Here is a 12,840-nt window from a genome sequence, read left to right on the forward strand (position 1 = left end):
ACTGGATAGCATGATGCGGTGTGCATTCATTATATAAGTGGTTCTCAATGTTTCTTTTTTTTTTTCATTAGACTACAGGTATCCCTGCTTTTTGAAAGTTTGTACTTTGCTATTTTTAAGTTTATTTATTTTGAGAGAGAGAGAGAAAGTGTGGGGCGAGGGTGGAGAGAGACAGGGAGGCAGAATCCCTAGCAGGCTCCATGCTCAGTGCAGAGCCCAGCATGGGTCTCGATCCCAGGAACCTTGAGATTATGATTGGAGCCAAAATCAAGAGTCTGACCCTCAACCATCTGCACCACTCAGGTGCCTTCAACTTTGCTTTTTACAAAGGACCTACATTAAGATCCACTTTCACTAATGGAAATAAATCCTTCTAGAGACTCTAGAGGAGAACCCATACCCCCTTTTCCATTCTCCAGGGAGAGAGGCATTCCCTGAGTCGAGACCCTGCCCAGCAATCACATCATTGGGGCCACCACTTGCATCACCAGGTCTCCTTTCCTGACATGTCTCGCCCTTTCCCTTCTAAGGACCTTATATGACATTCAGCCCACCTGAGAAGTCCAGGACCACAGCTCTGACTCAAGATCCCTAACCTAATCCCACCTGCAAAGTCCCTTTTGCTATGTAGGGTGGCATAGTCACAGGTCGGGGGTTTTGGATTTGGATGACTTTAGGGGTCCTTATTCTACTTACCACACAGATCACTGCATATATGCAGCAACCCATGTGACCTGGTCTGCTTGAGACTGCACTGGCTTTAGAACTGGAAGCCCCACACCCGGAAGTCCCCTGAGTCCTAGGCAGAATGGAAGAGCTGGTCACCCTGGGTGTGAGACAGGATCTGGTTTAGAAAAACACACTTGTGAGAATGCTTTGGTGGCTTGTATTTTCCACCCTGATTAGGACCCTCCTTAGCTCTCCAGGTCTGACATTATCTCCCTCCACTTCACACTTCCAGAGCTAGCCAATGGGACGCCTGGGTGGCTCAGTCAGTGAAGTGCCCAACTTTGGATCAGGTCATGATGTTATGGTTTGTGAGTTCGGACCCCACATGGGGCTCTGTGCTGTCCGCATAGAGCCTGTTTGGGGTTCTCTATCTCCCTATCTCTCTATCCCTTCTCTCCCTCTTTCTCCCAAAAATAAACAAATAAGCTTAAAAAAAAAGAAATATCCAGCTATTTGTAGCTCTTCCTATTTCTGGGCTTGGCTTACCAACCTGGTGTTTCCTACGTGCCCTCTCCCTTCAAAAGGCCAAACCCTTGCTCACTTCTGTAAGACACAGGATGTACCCCAGGCCCTGCCCTTACCAAGCACTCATCAAGCCTTTATAGCATTTATCAAGACATAACTGCATATCTACTTCCAAGATTATGAGTGATCTCTAATTCAAGGTCTAGGTCATATTTATCTTTGTTGTCAGAGTATATTGGATGTATCCTGGGCACTTAGATGTAATCCAGGAAATGACTACTGATCTGTACTGAAGAGAAGAATAAATAAATGCCTGGCTGTGTAGATGGTAAGAGAGATGGATGGACAGATGTGTGGATGGGTGGACGGGTGGGCATAGGGATGGATGGCTAAGAATGCTCAATATGTTAAGGGAATATCTTGGATCCTATCAGCACTTAGTCAAAGAGTAATTCATATTTAGTTTGAGTCACTATTGTATGTAAGCCCAGGTAAGGAGAAATAAAAAACAAAGCAAAGAAGAGAAGAGTGGAAAAAAACACAAGAAAAAAAATGCACTGGTATTGTCACTCCTGGACCACATGACCACAAACAGCTCTAGATTCCTGAGGTGGGATTGTTCTGGAATTCCAGAGGGAGAGATGGATAGTCCAAAGCACAGGCCATACCATTGGTCCTTCTTAATTATCTTTGTCCAGCCCAGATGGACACTAGGAGTAGAATGTTTGTCATGCATTTAATCTCAGAGATCTGAGTTGATGTTTGTGAGCCCCAGAAAAAAGCCATTTCTCTTGCTGCTCTTCTCACATCCTGGGCAGGTGTCTTAACTTTGGGACGACATTGCAAAAGTACTCTTTCTTATCAGCAGCGCTTCTGAGCTCTGTTTCTCTCCAAATTGGAAAGACTAAAAATTAGAGGTCAATCAGCTTAGTTATCAGATGGGTTCCCATCTCTCCCTGGCACCATCTTGGAGAAAGATTAGATAGACTCACGATTTTCCATTTGCTCAGCTGAGACTGAACTCTGACTCCTGACTGCTCATGAGGAAATACCTTACTGTTTTGCAATAAATCTCTTTTTTTTTTACAGCCTCATCATCACTAGAGAATCCTCAACAAAATATATGAGGACTAGGGGACTCAAGCACTGCCAACTTTTGTTATAATAACCCTCTATATCCTTAATGGCATGGCATTCATTCACTTGGGACCTCCTCAAGATTCCAGTGAGATCTGAGCTCAAGGTCATCAAATATGGCATTCTGGCTGTTTGGTAAAGGGGCAGTTTACTAAATGTCCTGTCAGTGTGGCCAAGGCCAGAATGTTTGGGTTTCTCATAATGTGTGGGCGTCTCTGATGTATGCCCACATCCAGCCCTGACTTGGTGCAAAGAGTAACAACCAGCTGAGCTTTAGAAAACACCCAGCCCAGCTCCATCCCGTCACAGCTACATGCTCTTAGATAGACTACCTCAGTTTCTCTGATGGTATAATGAAGTGAAGTGTAGACAATGTGGTCACTAAGGGTCTTTCTAGCCATGTCATTTTAACATCCAGCCATTTCTGGCACTTGTGGGGAAGAGCACTGGGTGTTATATGGAAACCAACTTGACAATAAACTATAATAAATAAATAAATAAAATTGTTATGACTTACTTAGCACCCTAGCCTTCACCTTATCTGATAAATAAGGTCAGGAAATGCCGTCGTTATGTATCTGCAGTTAAGCATCAATGTAAATTATCTGCCTGAATCCTGGCTTTGGTTATCCTGTGGATCAAACCGGGCCCCCTGTATGCATAGTAATGATTGGTTATGGTGGCCATATGTCCTGTGTTTCCTCGGACAGCCTTGATTTCAAATATTCTGTCCCATCGACACAACTTGTGTCAGATCATCTCTCCCAGTTTTTGATTCCAAAAATATGGTCACCATATGGCAAATGAATCCACCACTGTGGCAGAGAAAGCTCGACTTCATCCTCTTACAAAAACTCTGCCTTTATCCCTAAGCATTGAGGCTGCTTTGCTAGGCCCCACTCTCCTTGCTGTCCTGCCTCCATTCTAGCACTTTCCTGCCTGGGTCCTGCCTTTGACACAGGCTCCCAGAGAACAGGGACAATATTTGTTTCACCTCTATATCCCCAGCACCGGTTCTAAATAAACTAGAGGCAACTTTTCAGGGGTCCGTTACGTTACATAGTACAAATTTTTCTAGAAAGTTTGAGGGTATACATTTTAAAATTAAAATCTCTTTTAAAATCTATTTAAAATAGAATGAGAATCTAGTACTAAAAAAAAAAATCCTACTTCTTGTCATTTTTCTTTCCCTCCCCTCCCATCCCTCCCTTCCCCTCCCCTCCATTCCCTTTCCTTTCCCTTCCCTTTCCTTCCCTTCCCTTCCCTTCCCTTTCTCCCCCTTCTTCCCAAATGGAAGTAGATTCTCTAGCTATGTGGGACTCAGTTCACCTGGGGTCATCAAACTGAGGTGGCAGAAGAGAAAATCCACATTTTAAATCTGTCAGGAATGTTAAGAGTAGGTCTTGTGGTCATAGAACCCTTTGCAAGTAAAAATCGAAGTTGGAGCTTTCCACTCGTTTCACGAGTTCAAGTAGGAAAAGGACTCGTGGGGGAAGAAGGTTTGGGGAGAACCCTCAGCCACCTTTCCTGCATTTCCTGTGGTTGGCTGCTTCAGTACTAAACCCCATTCTTTAGGTACCTTTTCACCCTGATCTCACTAGTCATATGTATTTCCAAACCTCTTCCAAACCAGATTCCACCCTGACTTTGGGCCACACTTTGGTCCAGTGTTGTTCTAATTATTTCCAGGGCGGTTTTGATGTCCCACGGTGCGCCCTTTGTGATTGCGCATGATTTGATTGCCTTCTCTAAGACTACATCTCAGCTCTTTGAAAGACTCAAATACCAACACCTTTGACTCCAGTTCATTCAGAAATCTGTCTTTAATGCCAGTCATTTCAACTATTGCTGATCCCCGAAAGTTGCCCATAGCTCCCCCACACCTCTGAGTCTTTGCATAAAGTCTTTCTTCTCTCCAGGGTTTGTTTCTGCCCTCAGGCACCTTGGAAATCCCTGCATGTCTTCTAAAATCTTAATTATCTCTTTTCCTGTGAAGGCTTTCTCTCACCCAGTTAGGACAGATGATGATGATGGTGGTGGTGGCGGTGGTGGTGATACTAACAGCAATAATAATGATGGTAATGATAAAGTGAACGTGTGCTTAGCCTGTATTATGTGATGGGCTGGGTGTTAAGGACTTTGCACACTTTACCTAAAACCATGTTTACAGCAGAAAGAAAAAAAAACACTTAAATTCAGAAAGATCTTGGGACCAAAACTAAACTGGAGGACAAATAGCTAAAACAGAGCAGAACTGGGCTTGGGACCCCATTTCTTGTCTGACCTAGGCCACTCCCTACTTCACAGAACATTGTAGAATTCTTCTTTACCATACATTCCTCTTGCACAGTCACCCCAAGTTTGGTGGGCAGCCTAAGTACCTTGAGGACAGAGGCTCTGCCCTATAAATGCATTTCTCATTGACCCTCCCCATGGCCCCTGACACATGCAATCAGGGATGTACCAAGCAAATGGGCAGAAGGCTGTGGGAAAAGGACCCAATGAGACATGAAAGTTCAAGGCTTGGTCCAAACAACGTTCTCACAAGAGATATGAGAAAGAAGAGCAGTCTAGACCAGGAGCATAGAGTTAGTGGTGATATCGTATTGTGCTGTGCTTCCTCTACTGTCTTCACAGCTTTCACTGCTCTGAGTTACAGAATCCCTTAAACTATGATGAGTATCTATTTGATTCAGATCTCCAGTGCCTACCATAGTTTGTACCCTGTAACTGTTGGACAAAAGAATATTTGCACAGATATAAGCAATAGCTTGTCTTCTGCTGACTGCCTTGCTTGTAGTCCCTGGACCCTCTCACCAGTCTGGTTCCGGTGAGAGACAGGATGGGGGGTGGGATGGGGGCAGCATGGCGTGGTGGACTCTCAACTGCCATTCTGACTCAACGCCCCACTTCGTGCGCAAGAGTGGCAGGTCCTTCTCTCAGTCCTCTGCGACCTGGTTTGCTCAGGAAGGTAATGAATTACTGGGTTTGAGGAAAGGCATTCACACTGGCAGACAGCAGGTGCTCAAGAAGTAAGACTTGCAGTAGTTTCCTTCCTCTCAGGGGCACTGCCTGGGCTGTGGCCGCCGCCTCTGGGAGAGGTCACCAGTACAGTTGGGAACTAGAATCAGAGCTCCCATTGTCAAGTGGAGTCCTTCATTGATTATGGTGACAAAGACAGCTTTTCTCTCCATGACAGGGGCACTCAGTCATGAGAGCTTGGCATGGGCGGGAACGACAGAGCGCCTTTGCTCATGACGACATGTACTTCCCACTGCAGCTTCACAGGTGGCGGTAGTGCCGGCCGCATTTTATTTCTTTGTTTCTTTTTATTTTTAAAGTTAATTTATTTTTTGAGTAATCTACATCCAATGTGGGGCTCGAACTCCTGACCCCAAGATTAAGAGTTGCCTGTTCTTCCAACTGAGCCAGGAAGACACCCCTATTAAATTTGTATTTTTTAGGGTGCATTATTTAAATTCAAGTGAGTTAACATACAGTATAGTATTGGTTTCAGGAGTGGAACCTAGTGACTCATCTCTTATATAGGACACCCAGTGCTCATTCCAACAAGTGCCCTCCTTAATGCCCATCACCCATTTAGCCCATCCCCCACCCCAATCCCCTCTGACGACCCTCAGTTTGTTCTTTGTATTTAAAGGTCTCTTATGATTTGCCTCCCTTTCTGTTTTTATCTTATTTTTCCTTCCTTTCCCCTATGTTCATCAGTTTTGTTTATTTTTTTAAGTTTATTTATTTTCAGAGAAATACGAGGGAAAGTCAGAGAGGTGGGGGGAGAAACAGAGAATCCCAAGCATAGTCCATTCTGTCAGCTTGAAGCCCGATGCGGGGCTCAAATGTGTCAACTATGAGATCACGACCCGAACCACCCAGACTCCCCAATCTGTTGTGTTCCTTAAATCCCATATATGAGTAAAATTGTATGATATTTCTCTTTCTCTGACTGACTTATCTCACTTAGCATAATAACTCTAATTCCATCCATGTTGTTGCAAATGGCAAGATTTCATTCTCTTTTTATCACTAAGTAATATTGTAATATTCTACTGTGCATGTGTGTGTGTGTGTGTGTGTGTGTGTGTGTGTGTGCGCTTAGCCAGTATTATGTGATGGACTGGGTGTTAAGGACTTTGCACACTTTACCTAATCCCATGTTTATAGCAGAAGAGAAAAAAATAACAAACTCAGAAAGATCTTGGGACCAAAAGTAAGCCAAAGGACAAATAGCTAAATATATACACATATATATATTTTTTGAGAGAGAGCAAATATGTATATGTATGTATATGTATGTGTGTGTGTGTGTGTGTATATATATATATATATATGTATATATAATGTATATATATATTTGACTTCATTTTAAGGACAATGACAGTGAGGTGTTGAGAAAAAGGGCTTTGTCCCAGGCCACCCAGCTGAGAAACAACTCCAAAATCTGCAACTGTCCCACTACTATCTCTTGGTCTCATATTTATCTCTTAGGATATGTGAGAAATTATCCTTATGTCCTGAATAGAAATAATTGCCCCTCTTGTATTTCTGCCTTAGCTGCCTACTAGTGAAGGTAGTTTTCACTCTCTGACACATATTAATACCATAGATTTTTATCCCTTGCTTTCGCCGATGAGGGCTACAGAGATCCTGAATACACGTCCCCAGGGTGACCTTGCCTCGCACATCATGTGGCTCAGAAGGGCCCATGGAACATCACTTGAAACTGTTCCAAGTGTTCTGGGGTAAAATGAACTGTCATAGATCTTCACATCAATAGGCAGATCTACAATCGGCAGACTGGAGGCTCATCCGAGCAGGTTTGTAAATCTGTTCTGACAAAATAAAGGAAGGGTCTGATATCACAGAAGGATTAAGTTTACCTCTTATTCTGCACTCCCGAGATACCTGTCTCCCCAGACTCACACCTATACAAGAAAGAAAAAAACAATCCTGTCTCATTTTGGCAAGACCAGTTATGAAGATCTCACCAAACTTCTATCTCGACCTGATCTGAATGTTTTCAGTTGGTTAAGAGACACCACGAGTTGCCTTTCTCTGACTCATTTATTTCACTAGCAGTGCACCCTCTACATCCATCCATGTGGCTGCCAGAGGGGAGGTGGGTGGGGAGGGTAAAAGAGATGGAGGAGGTGAAGAGGACACTTACCCTGATGAGCACTGAGCAAGGGATTGAATTGTTGAATCCTTATATGTACATCTGAAATTAATGTAACACTGTATGTTAATTATACTTCAATTAAAATATACAAAAAGAGAGAAACACAATGATTACTCACAGTTGGAATGCAAGGTTATATCTTACACATGGATTCCCATACTGTGGGAATAAATAAATAAACATGACGGTACAATGGCTAATGGGAGTGTGAGCGTCCAGGCAGCCCCCCAACCTTCCCTCCTTCAGGAGAGGGAAGGTCCCCATTCTGCATCAGTGACTTGGTCACTTTGTGGCATCTGGTTCCTCCTTTTGTCCCTCGGGGTCTCACACGGCTCTTCTGTTAGGGGCCAGACTAGTTTTGAGCTCCATGTGGCTAATATTTCATGGAATTGGTCTATGTTCTGGGCATTGAGAGCAAGTGGTTTTATCCTTTTTGGTTCAAGACCCCAGCAGGCTGTAGAAATCCTGAGAATAGAGACAGCAACAGCTAGAGCATCTACACGTGGCTCAGAAATTCTGCCCTCTCTTTCTTTCTCTCGAGTAAAGGGAACATTTATTTTTCAAATGTTTATTGATTGATTGAGAGTGATAGAGAGAGAGGTAGAGAGATAGAAAGGCAGAAAGAGTGGGGAATGGGCAGAGAGAGAGGGAAAAAGAGAGAATCCCAAGCAGCTCCACACTGTCAGCACAGAGCCCGACACAAAACTTGATTCCATGACCCTGAAAATCATGACCTGAGCCAAAATCAAGAGTCGTACATGTATTGGGCTACCCAGGTGCCACTGAAAATTTATTTTTGATAAACAAAATGAAAACGAACCCCAAACAGAAGTATGTCCCTGAGAAAGGTGGAAAGGAAAATCTACTTACAATGCAACATTAATTGAAAAACAGCCAGATCTAAAATTGTTTATTCAGTGCGATCTCAAATCTGCAACATAATATTTGCTGATAGAATGAAGCACATCAAGATGTTAATAGTTTTTCATCTCTGGGCGATGCAATCATGGGTGATTTACATTTTCTTCTTTATTCAGTGTTCCAAATTTTCTCTGATGAGAATGAATTTATGATTTTAAGTAACGTATATGAGTAACAACCTATAGATACATACCATATATCATTAATACCCATTATTCGTATATCATATAATAGTGATATATACATATCCATATGTATGGATAAATATAAATATACATATATATCCATTCTTTGTAAACACATACACACACACACAGGTAATAGGTTGCCACCTATCTGTGCGTATTATTGGAAGGTCACTTAAAAACTCTGCTTTATGAATCAGGCCTGCTTTTCCATGGAAAAATCCAAAGTAAAAGACACAAAAAGAAAAGTAGGAAGTCAAGTACCAGTTTACCATTCGTGGAACGTGTCCTGAGCACCGTGCATGTTCCAGGACCCAACTGCTCCCCTCCTCCTCATCCCCCTCCCCCCCGCTCAGGTCCTGAGGGTGACTTGTGACTCGACAGCACAGCCCTGGGTGACTCCCCCCGACCACCTCAACACCATTGGCCACACCAGTCGTGTTGGTCTTGGAGGGAAGGGGCTCCGAGGACAGACACCCCAATCTGCAGCAAGAGCTTCTGGCTCGCAGAGGGCGGAGGTCGTGCTTCCTAATGACAGTGACACTGAGCTCCCTGAGGATGCGGGTGTTCCAAGGCAGGGGGGACGTGGGCTGCAGAGTCCGGCTGAGGTGGTGGCTCATGCCTCTTAGCAAGTGCTGGGACAGACGAGGGAGCCTCAGGCCCCAGCCTGCGGAGAGCTTTTCTCTCTCTGTCCACTCTCTCTCCAGAGTGTGTTTGTGTGGGCTCTGGAAGTTACCACAGCGGATTGATAGCCTCCAGTTAATTTTCTGCCAATGGTTCCATTAGGGTCACCCAGGAGGACGTCAGTGTCCCCACCTGCTTCCCGCTGGCCCCCGAGTCAGGCTTCGGGGTCTGCAGCGCCCCGGGAGGACCTCCTCTAGCACTGGCAGCCTTCTGAGGACTGGAGTGAGGAGGGGACACTCCTGCTGGCTGCTTACGAGCTGGCTGGGCCGCTGGCCTCCCAGAGTTCCCACACCAGACTGGCTCCCAGGAACTGGTGGGGAGAGGGGTGTCTGGAAGTTGTCAGCTTGGACAGAAACCCCCAGAGAGTGCTGGAGGGCAGACCCCAGCACCCCGCTGCCCAGAGCCCTCCAGCGTGGTGGTAGCAGGCCTCGTGTGGCCCAGCGGCTCAGGGGGCCTCCTGTGACACAATCCTGGTTTGAACTTCACTTTCCCTGCCTGGTTCCTATTACTGTTGCGGGTTTCCAGGCCGCCAGGCAGGCTGCGAACTAATGAGAGCTTTCAGAGTCACCCTTTCTGCCCGGGCACCGGCTCCTTCACAGACTTCTCAGAAGGAAACAAACAAAAGCAAAACCCGGAAACCTTGGACGACATGAGGCTGGACATATGCTCCTTTATTCGGGAACAGAAGTCAGGCAGATTGAAAGTCATCTGTGTTGGTAAACTTTGGCCTCCTCGGTTGTTTTTTTTTTTTTTTTTGGCCGTTCATGTGGCATTCGGTGGAGCCTTTGGAGTCCAAGGCCTTCCTTGTCTTGGGCATCTTTGGCAAAACCCAGGACATATCCTAAAAGTCAGGACATGCACACCTTGAGGTGGGGCAGGGGGGAGGGGAGTCAGGGAGCAGGATGTAGGGAAGGGAGTGTCGTAAGAATCTGGCCAATGGGCAGTGGCTGGGCACGCTGGAGGTCCTTGGTCAGAAGAGCCTTGGGCCAGCTCAGCTGAAGGAAGAGACACCTGCCACCCCTCCCTCAAGCCAGGGAGCTCATCTCCAGGACTTAACATCCTCTTATAAGCTCACCTTGTCTTAGAGCCCCTCCAGCTTCTCCAGGGGCCAAACCATCAGGAGAGAAGGGAGGGGAAAGTCTGAAGATGAGGGGTTTGTGCAATGATGCTATTTTGCCACTTTGCCCAGCCACCTGGGTTCACGGTACCCTTCTCTCCAACCAGGGAGTTTGCAGCATTCAGTGGTCTGGCTCTTTTGTTCGGATCACTTTGTGAGGGGCCCTTGGTGGGTAGGAGGGTCTGAGCTACAGCTTTTTGAGTGATTATACTTCCTTTCAGTATCTAATTTATTCATTTATTTATCCACTCTTTTTTAATGTTTAATTACTATTTTTCTTTGAAAGAGAGAGTGTGGGCAGGAGAGGAGCAGAAATAGGGGGAGACCCAGAATCCAAAGCAGGCTCCAGGCTCTGAACTATCAGCACAGACCCTAATGTAGGGCTCAAACTTACAGTGACAAGACCTGAGCCAAAGTTGGCCACTCAACGGACTGAGCCACCCAGATGCCCCTATTTATCTCTGATTTTATGCTAAAACCTTTACATGCTGTCTAGGAACTGTGTGTTTGATGTGGTATGTGCATGGGTAACCAAATCATAGTCCTAAACAAGATACATTTTGCCAATTCATGGTAAACCTAGCCCAGCTCTCAAAAATTCAATTAAAGCTGCTAACGAACATAAGGAAGAAAGCCCTAACCCTGTGTTGAGGTTCAGGGATGATTTCCAGAGGTAGTGTCTGAGTTGATTTTGAAAAATGAGTTGGAGTTTTCCAGGTGAAAAATGACAAGAGGATATCTGTGGTCAAAGAAATAGCATGTACAAAGGCCCCGTGGGATAGATGAGATGGCATGCATGCAGAACTTTGTTGGAACCTGTGACATTCTCCTGGAGATGAGGTTGTTAAAGAAAGAAGGAGCCTGGCTCTGAGTGACCTTCAAAGTTATGCCAATGAGTTGGCCCTTTATCCTGTAGAAAGGAGAATCCCGGGAAGCTGAGCAAGGACGGCACCTGGATAAGATGTGCGGCTTCTCATTTTCCCTCAGTAAGACCATTCAGGAGGCTACTGCCAGAGCCCCAGGGCTGACTGATGGACAGCATTCAGGAGACACGGGAGAGTGACCGTCAGTGACTCATGGACTCAGGGACCCATCATCCAGCAAAGGTGTGGGAGACCAGGCTTTCCAGGATGCCTGCCCATCCTGGATGCTGAGTGGGGTGAAGGTGCCTTCCCTGAGTGGTGGATGGCCAGGCACCCGGGACACATGCTTAGTTCAGTGAGGTCTTCCTCCGCCTGGGGACCTGGCTCTCCCCTTCCCCCATCCTGCCCTGAGCTGTGGCTGTCAGTCACTCTGTCAGCGGGTCCCCAGAAGTCATTTGCACACTCCTGTGATCTGGATCACATCCATTGCTGCTTTCTCTTCACTTTGAGAATAAATGAAAAAAAAAAATTGACTCCTCCGGATGCCAGATTTGTGTTCCTGTGTTAGGAGATTGTTTTTTCTTTTTTGCATCTGTGTGTACGTTAAACAGCAAGAAGAAAGTCGTGAAACTCAAGGAGTTTCCCCAAAAGTAAATCAATTTGCGGTTGAATGTGCTGCGGAATTTGTTTGCAAACCTACAAGAGCGAAGCGAGCTTAAAAAAGATGCAGTTGGATGAGACTGCAAAGTTTTGGAAAGTTCTTTGAACACATGTAAACATGATATGTGTAAGCAAATGTTTAACTTGCCTTTTTTACTTCTACAAATTATATTATGAAATCAGACGTCTGTGACTTCTTAAGAATGTCAAATCAGTGTATTCCTTCAAAACAGATAATTGCCTAGTTCTGCTCAGCTTCCAGACTTCGGGGCTGGGGAAGGCTGGGTTTCCAGCCTGACAATGAATAGAAGCTTGTTCAAGAAGTTGATTTGCATAACGCAGGCGGTGGGGCCTGCGTGACCATCAGCAGGACGGGCCTGCTGGACACAGACAAGCCGTTCTCTGGAGCAGAAGGAAGGACCACACTCTCTGTGCTTCCGCGTCCTGGGACCCCCAGAGCCTCACGGTGATTCTGTCCCCTGCCGGGCCCTCGGATGGAGAGACCAGCGCTCCAATCTCTCCCGGGGAAAGATGGTGCAGAATGTATTAGATCTGATAGTTGTATCAACGCGGCTTCAATACTCTGCTCTCTGAGAGCGAGGATTGGAACAGCTAGAATTAAACTGCCCTTCTGGTGCCAAATGAGATGGAATTTGCCAGATTAGTATTTATGAGCACGGCTAATGTGTGGCTGAAGTCATCTGATACGGCAACTCTGGTATTGTTCCTAGTAGAGTACACCACGCGGGTTTGGAGGCATAGATGGGGAAGATATACTGTATATGTCAATATTGCATGCCCATACATACAATTAGGCTGTTATTACTAGACGTTTCTATTAGCATTACAGCCAGACCTAGAAAGAGATCTTCTTAAACTATC

Source organism: Suricata suricatta, chromosome 9 (genome assembly GCF_006229205.1).
Source record: "Suricata suricatta isolate VVHF042 chromosome 9, meerkat_22Aug2017_6uvM2_HiC, whole genome shotgun sequence".
Lineage (NCBI taxonomy): Eukaryota > Metazoa > Chordata > Mammalia > Carnivora > Herpestidae > Suricata > Suricata suricatta.